This window comes from Engystomops pustulosus, chromosome 9 (assembly GCF_040894005.1).
Source record: "Engystomops pustulosus chromosome 9, aEngPut4.maternal, whole genome shotgun sequence".
Taxonomy (NCBI): Eukaryota; Metazoa; Chordata; class Amphibia; order Anura; family Leptodactylidae; genus Engystomops; species Engystomops pustulosus.
The window spans coordinates 60,527,601-60,541,679 of NC_092419.1; the positions used below are offsets into that span (position 1 = coordinate 60,527,601).

Below are 14,079 nucleotides of genomic sequence, written 5' to 3' on the forward strand. Positions count from 1 at the left end.
CTAAGTCCTGTACTCGGTCTGACAGTCCGGACATAAATTGGTCTTTTAGGGCGCAGTCATTCCATTGCGAGTCAGTCACATACTGTCTGAACTGGGCACAATACTCTTCTGCTGTCCGTTTTCCCTGACACAGAGATCTAAGGTGGGAAACTGCAAGTGCTCGACGGTCAGGTTCGTCATAAATCTGGCCTAAAGCAGAAAAAAAAGCGTCAAGAGAAGAACGGGATGGAGAGTCAGGTGGGAGAGAAAAAGCCCAATTTTGCGGATCCCCACGCAACAGGGAAATTACCACGCCCACCCTTTGAATCTCTGTGCCCGATGAACGAGGGCGTAAAGAAAAGTAAAGTTTACAGCCCTCCCGAAATGAAAAAAAATGCTTACGGTCACCAAAAAACACGTCAGGGAGAGGAACCTTAGGTTCAGGTATGGGTGGCAGTGGATCCTGCGGTGATGTCTGCCGTGGAACCTGCATAGATTCCTGAATTTGGAGACGGGAAGCTAGATCCTGAACAAACTGAGTTAGGGTCTGGACCTGAGCGACCACAGCTGACAAAGGCTCCATGGAAGGAGAGAATGTAGCAGGTCGGATACAGGATGCAGACCTATGTGTGGCCAGTGTTTCTGTTAGGATAGGGTACACACAAGACAGGGGAAGGTGAGCCCTGAGCTTACCCCAACCTCTGTCCCTTCCTATAGCCCCCCCACGCTAAACCGTGGGGCGACTACTTGAAGACTCGGAATATACTGAGTAAGTGTGGATAAGGGCAAACACAAACAGACTGACAAACATAGAACATAAAAGAATAGTAAACAAGCCGGAGTCACAACTAGAGGGAACGTCAAAGGCAGAATCAGTAAGCAAGAGTCAAAGTCCAAAAACTAGCCGAGTTAACAACAATATAGATACAGATACTGAGCAATACAAACGAGCAGCAACCAGGGAGAAAGGGATTTTCAAACACTGGCACTGGGAACTAGTGAAGCTGCAATTTATGCAGCCAGAACTCCACCTCCAGAATCTGATAGGAGCTGGACAGTACCTGGGAATTAACCCCTCACGGTGCAGAATAACCAGGCACCCAGCAGAGGTTCAAAGTCCCAGCCCCTCCTAGACAGCGCGAGATCTTAGCAGCCGCTGCCCAGGACGAGAGGTGGAGTTTGCGCGGATACGCGCCGGGGTACGGAGAACGCTGCTGGCACCACCAGAAGAACCAGAAGTCCCAGCAATCTCCCTAGCGAACCTGACAAAAATTGTATATTATGGGAAGTTTTTCGAGTTTTTTTTTTACGTAGTTCACCGAGCGGGTTCAATATTGATTTAGATTTATTGTACAGATTAATACGGACGCGGTGATACCAAATATGTACGTGTTTTGTGTTTTATATACTTTATTTGCATTTTATGTGTTACTGGGGAGATTATGGGACTTTTATTTTATTTATTTATTTAATTATATTATAAAAAGATTTAATTTTTTTTTTTTTACTTTTTTACATTTTCTACTTCTTGGCTTGAATAAGCGATCATCCGATCGCTTATTCAAGCCTTTACACTGCAATACACTTGTATTGCAGTGTATAGTGTAAGTAACTGAGCATGCCGCGCATGCTCAGTTACTTACAGCCGGGTCCTGCCAGGAAGGCAGGACCCGGTGAGAAGAGGAGCCGACAGCCCCGGGTCACTCGTCGGAACCCGGGGCAGCGGCAGGAGGGATCGGATCCCCCGGTAAGCACACCGGGGGGGTCCGATCCACGGGGGACACACTTGCACGCCGCGGTCATGCTTGACCGCGGCGTGCAAGGGGTTAAACACCCGGGATCGGAGTTTTTCCGATCCCGGGTGTTAGTGCCGGGTCTGGGCTGTAATATCACAGCCCGACACCGGCACTATAATAACCCGATGTCCCGAAATCTTCTTCTGATGCGCCGCCGTAGAAAGGCGTCGCATCAGAAGAAGTACCCTTAATGACCGCCGTAGAATCCCGATAGGGCGGTCATTAAGGGGTTAAGAATTAAATAAATGTTTTATCCCCATAACCCGTGATATTTTTGCTCTCCAGAAAGGCATCCAGGCCTCTCTTGAACATGTACATAGAGTCCGCCATAACTACCTCCTGTGGCAGAGAGTTCCATAGTCTCACTGCTTGTACAGTAAAGAACCTTTGTCTATGTTGATGGTAGAATCGCCTCTCCTCTAGGCGTAGAGGATGCCCCCTTGTCCTGGTCACAGGCCTAGGTATAAAAAGATCTTTGGAGAGATCCTTGTACTGTCCGTTCAGGTATTTGTACATTGTAATGAGGTCTCCCCTCAATCGTCTTTTTTCTAAACTGAATAATCCCAAAGTTTGTAATCTGTCAGTGTATTCTAATCCCCCCATTCCCCTAATAATCCTGGTTGCTCTCCTCTGCACCCATTCCAGCTCTACTATATCCTTTTTATACACTGGTGCCCAAAAGTACTTTTACCATTTACACTTATTACAAAATCTGCAGCCTTACTGAGATAACTCCTTTTGTCCTGGTTACTGGCGCCACCTGCTGGTAGCTGTGTCCCGTTCTGAGCTACAGCTGATCTGGTCGTGAGTCTGCGCAACAAGGAGTCAGCAGCTGCTCTGCACTACAGATCACTCCACGGGGTCACTGCTCCTCCTACACTGAGAGATCAGCTGACACAATGCAGCCAATAGGAAGTGAGAGAGAAGGAGGGGCAGAGATTGTGCTGTGATGGACACTGCTTACCAGCTCCACAGGAGCCTACAGCAGCAGATACAAGGTAACTGAAGCCAGACATGGCTATCTGATGCACAGAGGAGTCCTCCCCTAACAAAGATCATAGCAATATAGCAGCCCTCTCCTCCCTCCACCATTAGTCAGGTCACACAGGAGGCTGCAGAGATAACACAAGTAACAGGCTGAGCTCTGATCTCTCCTGATGCAGTCCTCCTCCTGTACTCTCCGCCATTCACTGTCCCTCCATGCTACACTGCTGTCCTGCAAAGGGGCCCCTGTCCCTGACTAGCAGTGTTCTGTCCTCTGCAGAAATCTAGCTGCTTAGGGTACATTCACACGCGGTATGCCCGCCGTGTGCTGGAGGTGAGGAGGAGGTGACCCCTCCTCCCTCCATAGGAAATAGCGGCACACGGCCGCACATCCGCCGAAAGATAGAGCATGCTCTATCTTTTTGCGGTGTGCGGCCCGGATCGGTGCCACACATGTGTGGCACCGGATCCCCGCCGTGCCGCTAATGCCGTCTATGGGGACGTACATGCGGCCGCATGTACGGCCCCGCAGACGGCAGTGTGAATGAGCCCTTAGGTTTCCGTCTGCAGTGTAAGGCTGGCAACAGCACCATCTACTGGTGGTTTAGCACATTTCCTAGCTTGTAGTTTTCAATGCACTATGGGAAATCTCCTGAGGCATTGTGGGTATTGTTTATTACTGTAGTGTGTAATAACAGCAGCCATCTTTCCTCATGTCTGTCAGTGTGAGGAGCCACTTCATATCACTTGTTTGTACCTCAAGTTCATTAGAAACTGCCTGTTCCAGCATAGTTGGTGAGCACATTATTCATGTATATGCTGACATGTTTGTAGCTTTAGTATGAGCAGGGTCGGACTGGGGTGTCAAGGGCCCACCAGTGAAATTATTTCTGGGGGCCCACCAGCTGCTTCATAGATACATGCGAGCCACCCCCTTGTATATTTTCATTGCGTTTCTGAACGTGCTGGAAATTCAAGGTGTGAATGCCGCCTGTGGCCATGTTCACACATTGCATTTTTTGTTGCATATTCAACACTTTGGAAAGACTATCTGTTCATCTTCCATTTGAATGCAGGTCTTTTTGCCATTTAGCAGACAAACTTTACGTTTTTTTTGTTGCAGAAACTTAATGTGTGAACGCAGCCCAGGCTTTCTGCACACTACACTTGTGCAGTTCTTGGGATGTAAACAATGGTCCCATGGAATGTTGTTTGAGGGTTGCTTGTCATCGGGATGTAAGTACATAATAATAGCCTGAACCGCAAACATGGTTAGGACCTGCTCTGTCATTTGCAGCTCAGGCAGTCAGCTCATAAACAGGGCTGTAAAATTCACAGCCATGTGCAGGAGCCCATAGAAGTGAATGAGGACATGTACAACAATCCTGCAGAAAACAAGCTTCACGCCGTGGTCACAAATACTGCTAGGCGTCCGTTCATAACGCGATTCTAGCGCAGAGGGGGCGGTCATCAGCCCGAACGCACATGCGTTTTACAGAGAAACGCATGCAATCGGCTTATCAATCGCATGCATTTCCCTGGAAAAGCACATGCGTTTGGGCCTAGGACCTCCCCCTGTGCGCTAGTGTCGCGTTATGAACGGACGCCTAACAGTACGTGTGACCACGGCCTCATGCACACTTTTTGTTTTTTGATGAGTTTTAACTGCATTGGAAACCGCAAAAGGCAGGGGCTTTGCCAGAACACATATGTCTTTCTACTGAAACACTTTTGTTCTGGAATGAGCCCCTCCCTGTTGCATTTTTAATTAAAACAGATCAAGAACTGCAACGTGTGAATGGGGCCTGAGGCTTGTTATCTGCCCGTGGATAGGGCCTAACTTGTCTTCGTGAAAACCCCTTTAAGACATTTTTTTTGTACCAAAGATTTTCATTTTTTATATAAAAACTGAATGAAAGCTTTATGAATTTGGTGTCCTTGTGATCACACTTACCCAAGGAATTATGGGGAGGTATGATTTGGGGCGCACAGTGAAAGCCGTACATACGTAGCCCACAAGAAAATGGCAGAAGTATGTTTTTTTGGCAATTTTACATTATTGGGATTTTTTTCCCGCTTTCCAGTACACGATATAGAATATATATCCAAAATGTGGTATAAATGACAAGAAAAGTTGCATTATTTTTATTACAGGCTTGGTTTTACAACTTTCACACACCTCTTACTTTTTGAAACTTTGATGTACGGAGCTGGAGAAGCTGACGTTTTTAGTGATATCAGTTTGTGAAATGAAGAAGTTTTTTCATCACTTTTTATTCAAATGTTTGTGCATTGAAATGGTGATGAATCTGCAATTTGAGAAACAAAAGGGGCGGGACTAGCACTCCTAAAATGTATATGGTCAGGGTCAAAGTCATAAACCAATAATATATTCAAAAGAAGAAAGAAGTATGCTGTAAGACCCAAATTCAAAATATAAACAAATTTATTTGTACCGTGGTACACCGCAACACAAAAACACATGTAAAAACAATTAAAAAGTGTGAAAAACACACAAACACAATGCAGCAGGAAGACCTAGCATATGGTGATGCTGGTCCTCCTGACAGCCACCAGCTCCCCCTACTCTCAGGGACCTCTCCTAACTACGTGTATATCATAACAGTATAGACTGAAAAAATGATGGCAATACATAAAACCAAGATAGCAAAACCCAAACAAACAAATGTATGAAGGTATGGAGTACTCAATTGATAATAGAGCCAAATCGCTATTATGAAAGTAAATGATATGAAAAAGTGCTCATAGGTCAATGAGGGTATCTACCTGTAATGTAAAGGATCCAAACCAAGGAGAGGTAAGGGGAAGCTGGGGCACAAAGCCCCACGCGTATCGCCAACCAACTGGCTTCCTCAGGGGTGCTGTGGTGTGAATTGGTGTCCGCTTTATAGTCCGGCGTCCCTCCAAAAAGCCCTCTGGTGCCGGAGCTTGTGACTTCCGGTCGCGAACCGGAAGTCCAGTAAGTAGCTAGTAAAAGTGTCGCGCGGGGGTCCGCGCATGCGCCAAAAAGTGTCGCACGGGCGCCAAAATGTGGCACCCACTCCCCCTGCGAACAGTGTCCCCTAGCTGTTCCAAAGGTGAACTGCCTAAGTGGTGTGGCGAAGAGCTGAAGTGAAAGTGTGTGCACAGATGAAACATTTAAAGGGAAGTGGAAACCAGCCCCCCCTAGTGTCTATGTGCGTGTTAGCATGTATACTGACATGAGTGAATGTAAAAATGGCTCTAAGCCTATATCATATGCGATTACTACTTTAAAGTGAACTAAACTCCACTGTCTAGATGTAACACAAATATATAAATAAATACATATAACCAAAATTTATACTACCCTGTTTCCCCGAAAATAAGACAGTGTCTTATATTAATTGTTGCTCCTTGCACTAGGTCTTATTTTCAGGGGATGTCTTATTTTTCCATGTACAAGAATTTACATTTATTGGTGAAAAAAAAAAATAAACTTCTAAAACATCCTTATTACTCTCCAAACTCTGAACTATTGGAATTTTTGGCCCCAATCTCTCATGTTTAGCAATAGAACTTTCCTTTAATGAGCACTTCATGTCCATGTAGCAGCTTGTAGCGTATTTGTCCTGCAACAGTCAGTGATTTTATTCTGTAATTCTTCCCCACGTCACAACCTCTTGCAGCATCTAAAAAATCTACTAATACTAATGTATGACATGGGGGTCTGCTGCAATGGCGGCCGCTAGGTCTTATTTTCAGGGGAGGCCTTATATTTCTAAGATTGGACAAAATTGTACTAGGTCTTATTTTCGGGGGATGTCCTATTTTAGGGGAAACAGGGTATAAGACAAAACAAGCCCATGTATACAAATATACATCTAAAAATTATTATGCATCTGAAGAACGTATAAACTTATGTGAGAAAAACTGTTGTTTAATAATATATCTCATTAGCCTAAATAGGCGAATAATGCAGAAATTCATGAAATTATAGTCAAAAACCATACTAACAACTACATACATGCCAAAGTCATCATTCATCCTTTCATGGGCCCATGAACATACATACACACACTCAACCTCAAAACCATGAAAAGTGCATAGTGTTTGTGCAAAAAGCGCCAGTGAAAACACTTAAACAGGGGGGGTGGGGGGAGAGGGGGGAACACAAAAAGTACAAAACGGACAACAATGTGCAATAATATTATGTATAAATACAGATATACATCACATATGTAGCAACCTGATCATCAAAATATATATGCGATGAGGGTATATATATATTTTGATGATCAGGTTGCTACATATGTGATGTATATCTGTATTTATACATAATATTATTGCACATTGTTGTCCGTTTTGTACTTTTTGTGTTCCCCCCTCTCCCCCCACCCCCCTTGTTTAAGTGTTTTCACTGGCGCTTTTTGCACAAACACTATGCACTTTTCATGGTTTTGAGGTTGAGTGTGTGTATGTATGTTCATGGGCCCATGAAAGGATGAATGATGACTTTGGCATGTATGTAGTTGTTAGTATGGTTTTTGACTATAATTTCATGAATTTCTGCATTATTCGCCTATTTAGGCTAATGAGATATATTATTAAACAGCAGTTTTTCTCACATAAGTTTATACGTTCTTCAGATGCATAATAATTTTTAGATGTATATTTGTATACATGGGCTTGTTTTGTCTTATAGTATAAATTTTGGTTATATGTATTTATTTATATATTTGTGTTACATTTAGACAGTGGAGTTTAGTTCACTTTAAAGTAGTAATCGCATATGATATAGGCTTAGAGCCATTTTTACATTCACTCATGTCAGTATACATGCTAACACGCACATAGACACTAGGGGGGGCTGGTTTCCACTTCCCTTTAAATGTTTCATCTGTGCACACACTTTCACTTCAGCTCTTCGCCACACCACTTAGGCAGTTCACCTTTGGAACAGCTAGGGGACACTGTTCGCAGGGGGAGTGGGTGCCACATTTTGGCGCCCGTGCGACACTTTTTGGCGCATGCGCGGACCCCCGCGCAACACTTTTACTAGCTACTTACTGGACATCCGGTTCGCGACCGGAAGTCACAAGCTCCGGCACCAGAGGGCTTTTTGGAGGGACGCCGGACTATAAAGCGGACACCAATTCACACCACAGCACCCCTGAGGAAGCCAGTTGGTTGGCGATACGCGTGGGGCTTTGTGCCCCAGCTTCCCCTTACCTCTCCTTGGTTTGGATCCTTTACATTACAGGTAGATACCCTCATTGACCTATGAGCACTTTTTCATATCATTTACTTTCATAATAGCGATTTGGCTCTATTATCAATTGAGTACTCCATACCTTCATACATTTGTTTGTTTGGGTTTTGCTATCTTGGTTTTATGTATTGCCATCATTTTTTCAGTCTATACTGTTATGATATACACGTAGTTAGGAGAGGTCCCTGAGAGTAGGGGGAGCTGGTGGCTGTCAGGAGGACCAGCATCACCATATGCTAGGTCTTCCTGCTGCATTGTGTTTGTGTGTTTTTCACACTTTTTAATTGTTTTTACATGTGTTTTTGTGTTGCGGTGTACCACGGTACAAATAAATTTGTTTATATTTTGAATTTGGGTCTTACAGCATACTTCTTTCTTCTTTTGAATATATTATTGAATCTGCAATTTGGACACCAGGACGGGTGGGGGGGTAATACTGAGGCTGCGGTCACACGTAACACGGACTATGCTGGTAATAATGAGGCTGCGGTCACGTAACGCGGGTTATGCTGGTAATACTGAGGCTGCGGTCACACGTAACGCAGGGTATGCTGGTAATACTGAGGCTGCGGTCACACGTAACGCGGGGTATGCTGGTAATACTGAGGCTGCGGTCACATGTAATGCGGGGTATGCTGGTAATACTGAGGCTGTGGTCACATGTAACGCGGGGTATGCTGGTAATACTGAGGCTGCAGTCACATGTAACGCGGGGTATGCTGGTAATACTGAGGCTATGGTCACACGTAACGCGGGGTATGCTGGTAATACTGAGGCTGCGGTCACACGTAACGCGGGGTATGCTGGTAATACTGAGGCTGCGGTCACACGTAACGCGGGGTATGCTGGTAATACTGAGGCTGCGGTCACACGTAACGCAGGGTATGCTGGTAATACTGAGGCTGCGGTCACACGTAACGCGGGGTATGCTGGTAATACTGAGGCTACGGTCACACATAACGCAAGGTATGCTGGTAATACTGAGGCTGCAGTCACACGTAACGCAGGGTATGCTGGTAATACTGAGGCTGCAGTCACACGTAACGCAGGGTATGCTGGTAATACTGAGGCTGCAGTCACACGTAACGCAGGGTATGCTGGTAATACTGAGGCTGCGGTCACACGTAACGCGGGGTATGCTGGTAATACTGAGGCTGCGGTCACACGTAACGCGGGGTATGCTGGTAATACTGAGGCTGCGGTCACACGTAACGCGGGGTATGCTGGTAATACTGAGGCTGCGGTCACACGTAACGCGGGGTATGCTGGTAATACTGAGGCTGCGGTCACACGTAACACTTCCTCTAGCCCTGACATTTGGACAATACAAGACACCGGGTGCGGGTTATCCATCGCATGCGTTTACATAGAAGCGCATCCTGCCGCCGTGCGCTTTGATTCCAATTCTAAACAGAGTCTGTGCGTTAGGTGTGCATCACTCCTTATTCTACATTCAAAGTACTACAACTTTCAGCATCTCATTCAACTGCTGGGAGTTGTAGTTCTTGACTCCACTGTTATGTATGTGTATGTACACATTGCAGTGGTGTAATGAGGGGCACTGTGTGTGTGTAAATGTGATGCACTTTTATTTTGTACCTTTTACTTGTGCTGGAAGCCATCATGGGGTGAGCAGCAGCTCCTCATCCATCCTGAGCTCCTGCACATGAGTGCAGCCTCTGCTGTGCCAGGGAGAGGACACTCCAGCAGCAGCTGCTAGCTGATTGGTGGACCCTGATGTCTGTCATGACCAGGAGGAAGGGGGCCCACTGTGATAACGAGGGGGCCCACGTCCTCTGGTCTGTAATTAGTGACAGCTCGCTGTCTGCTCCTCCAGTGAATCAGGGGCCATGTTCTCCTGCAGTGACTCAGGGGCTGAGGTGCTCAGTGCAGGGAGGAGGAAATGTCTTACTCACTGCCCCAGCGCTCCTGTGGGAAGAGCAGAGAACGTTTCTCTCCCTCCTGCAGGATGTCATAGTCCCCCCTGCTGCCCCCCTCCTCTAGCCTCAGCTGAATGTTCCTGCTCACAGACACAGATAAGAGATGGTGACTTATGATAAGGGCATGTGAGAAGCTGTCACCTATTTATCTATCCAAGTCCTATTATCTATCACCTGTCAATTATCTTTTTACCTATCTATCTCTTTTACAGAAAGAGATGCAATTAACGGCGCCAAAGTAACATACAAAAATACAAAAGTTTATTAGTAAAAGTCATAAAAACAACTAAAAAGGTCCATGTTATTGCACCTAATTTTGTACAATCAGTAGAGGAAAACAATGTATTCTCACAGCATCATGGTCGGTCAGACGGACAGTAAAGTGTAAATATGTCGGAGGTCTAGAAAAATGCAGGGACTATTTGAGCACAGCAGGTGGAAGGAGACTCTGAAGGCTGAGCACTCTGTAGCGCTGAGGCGAGGCCAATGAGTTGTGGAATAACTGCCGCTGTCAGTGCTGTGCATGTGCCCAGCTAGGCCCCTCTCACATCTGCTTCTGTGTGGAACAGAATAGAGGCTGAACAAGCATCATAATAACAAATAGAAAGGTATTTTTACTTCCAGGTAACCATTACAAATAGATTTTTGAAATATTTTAACCTCTTTGACAGCTTTTTGTAGTAAATTGTTTCGTGGCATAACCCCTTTAAGTTTACCATCCACCAACACCCCCAAGTCCTTTTCAGCTCCAGTTTTATTAAGTAATTGACCGTTTAGAACATAAATATACTTTTTCCATGGCCCAAGTGCATAACTTTACATTTATCTACATTAAACCTCATCAACCATTTCTCTGCCCACTCCTCAAGCTTCCACAAATACCTCTGTAATGCTAAACTATCGACCTCAGTATTTATTACTTTACACAGCTTAGTATCATCTGCAAATATTGAAACTTGACTGTAAACCCACTACAAGGTCATTAATAAAAGTATTAAAAAGAAGTGGCCCCAATACTGACCCCTGTGGCACTCCACTGGTAACGTCAACCCAATCTGAGAATGTGCCATTAATGACCACCCTCTGTTTTCTATTACTAAGCCAATTACTTACACAGATTTTCTCCTATTCCCAGCAGTCTCATTTTATATACCAACCTTTTATGTGGCACGGTGTCAAATGCCTTTGAAAAGTCCAGATATACAACATCCACACCGTCCCCCAGATCCAGTCTTGAACTTACCTCCTTGTAGAAACCAATCAGATTAGTCTGACAGGACCGATCTCTCATAAACCCATGCTGACGCTGGGTTATAAGGTTGTGCACAGTGAGATACTCCAGGATAGCATCTCTAACAAACCCCTCAAATATTTTCCCCACCACAGCAGTTAGACTCACGGGTCTGTAGTTTCCAGGATCGCTACTTGATCCTTTTTTGTATATTGGTACCACATTTGCTATGCACCAGTCCTGTGGAACATAAGTCCTCAGTGAATCTTCAAATATTAAAAATACTGGTCTCTCTATCACGGTACATAGTTCATGCAGAACCCGGGGGTGTATGCCATCTGGCCCCGGTGCTTTATCTATCTTAGTGGTTGCGAGGCGGCGCCATACCTCTTCCTGAGTTAAACTGTTGACATTCCAAAAAGAATTTACATTATTCCTCATTGTGTCTTCCACCAGGGGATTTTCCTGGGTAAAGACAGTTGAGAAGGTGACATTCAGTAGATTGGCCCTTTCCTCATCTCCTTCCACCATGACCCCCATGTTATTTCTAAGGGGACCCACACTCTCTGTTTTTAGTTTATCATTTATATACTTGAAAAATAATTTGGGATTAGTTTTGCTTTCCCTGGCAATATTTCTCTGTCTCTATTTTTCCAGCCTTTATCTGCTTTTTACAGGATGTTTTTTTCTCATCGCTACCTTCACGTTTTAGCACCTTAAACACCTTATCTTTCTCGCTTATTGCTTGCCTTACAAGACTAGTTAGCCACATAGGCTTTTTCTTGTTCATCTTATGCTTTTTCCCATAAGGTATGTGTTTCTCACAGGACTTTTTCAGAATATATGAGAAAAAGTCCCATTTTTGGGGGGGGCTCTTGTCTTTGAGAACATTATCCCAGTCTATGCCTTTAAGGTCTTCCCTTAGTTGCTGAAAGTTTGCCATCCTGAAGTTTAGAGTGTTGGTTGCCCCTTCCCTAACGTTCTTAGTAAAGCGTAATACAAAATCAATGATATTATGATCACTATTCCCCAGGTTCCCCCCAACCTGTAGTTTTGAAATCCTATCAGCTCTGTTGGTTAGGATAAGGTCCAGCAGTGCCCCCCCTCTTGTTTGCTCCAGGACTAGCTGCGACAGGTAATTGTCTTTTGTTGTTGACAAGAAGCTGCTACCTTTGAAGGACCTGCAGGTTTCTGCCCCCCAGTCAATATCTGGGTAATTGAAGTCCCCCATGATAAGTACTTCACCATGCTTTGAAGCCGCATCCATTTCACTTATCAGCATTTCCTCTGCTGTCTCCATTATATTTGGAGCCTTATAACAAACCCCTAGTAATATTTTATTATTCTTTTTCCCTCCCCTTATCTACACCCATAGGGACTCCACATTTGCATTTGCGTTACTGATGTCATCTCGCATGACAGGCTTGAGGCAAGAATTCACATATAAAAAAAACCCTCCCCCTTTTTAATTTATACGATCCTTTCTAAAAAGACTATAACCATCTATAGTAACCACCCAGTCATAGCTACTGTCCAGCCATGTCTCGCTTATACCCACTATATCATATTTCCGCTCCAACATCAAGAGTTCCAGTTCCTCCATTTTGTTTGTGAGGCTTCTGGCATTTGTGTACATACACTTTATATGGTTTTCCCTGTCCGTATTCCTTTTGTTCTTATTCCCCAATCTCATTCCAGCCCCCCTTCCTCCCCCATGGACTATGACTCTACCCAGCTCTCTATTTACGCTGTCTATTTGCCCTGCACAAGTGTAGTTGTGCAGGGTGGAAGGTCCGAACACGAGCACCCGGCAAACAACACACTGGTCGGTATGCACGGTCTTCGTGACAGATTGCCCTGTGTGTTCCCCTAATAATTGAATCTCCCACTACCAGCACCTGTCTGATCTTGCCTGTGCTCTTATTACCCTTCCTACTGGAGCAGACAGTTCCTTGGTTGCTAAAGGCCATGTCTTGCTGCAGCATTGCTACCCCAGAGCTGATATCACCCTCATCCGCCAGCCTGGCAAACTTATTGGGGTGCACCAGATCAGGACTAGACTCCCTACAACTCTTCCCTCTACCCCGCCTTCTACGCGTTACCCAACTAGCTGCCCCCTCACTCTGCACCTCCATACTTCCCTCCCCACACCCATCTTCCCCAGAGTTTGTGCTCCAGGAGCAGCAAATGTCGCTCCATATTGTCAATTGCCCGCAGCCTTGAAACTTGCTCATTTATATCCAGAATCTGGGCTTCCAGATGAGCAATTTTCACACAATGGGTAAAGCTGGTTAAAGGTGTTTGTCATCTAGTAATAAATGCCAATGTTTGGCTATAATTTTTTCTGTTTATATTGCCATTTACCCTGGTGGCTATTAACCCCTTAAGGACGCAGGGTTTTTTCGCTCATTTCTCTCCACCTTCAAAAATCCATAACTTTTTCATTTTTACGTGTACAGACCTGTGTGAGGGCTTATTTTGTGCGTAACAAATTTTACTTTCCCGTAATATTATTTATTTTAAAATGCCGTGTACTGCGAAGCTTAAAAAAAATTCCAAATGCGGAAAAATTGAAAAAAAAAAACGCACGTGGTCACGTTCTTGTGGGCTCTGTTTTTACGACTTTCACTCTTCTCTCCAAATAAGATGCCTACTTTATTCCTTGGTTCGGTGCGATCGAGGTGATACCAAATTTATATAGGTTTTATTGTGTTTTAATACATTTTCAAAAATTAAACGAATGTGTACAAAAAAGAAAAAAAATCTTCTGAAGCTGATAACATTTTCAAACTTTGGTGCACGGAACTGTGTGATGTGTCATTTTTTGCGAAATGAGCCAACGTTTTCATTGCTACCATTTTGAGGTCTGTGCGACATTTTGATCATTTTTTATTACAT

At 44.6% G+C, this 14,079-nt stretch overlaps 1 protein-coding gene across 4 annotated transcripts in view; it reads left to right on the forward strand.

Annotated features, from left to right (window-relative positions):
• The first annotated feature begins 2,658 nt into the window (after positions 1-2,658).
• The window catches only part of LOC140077151 (protein Shroom4-like), a 603,736-nt gene continuing 592,315 nt past the window's right edge, over positions 2,659-14,079 (forward strand). For all 4 annotated transcript variants that reach the window (XM_072124065.1, XM_072124069.1, XM_072124068.1 and 1 more), the window contains exon 1: positions 2,659-2,773. The gene's annotated coding sequence lies outside the window, so the exon portion shown is untranslated. The remainder of the gene's footprint in view (positions 2,774-14,079) is intronic.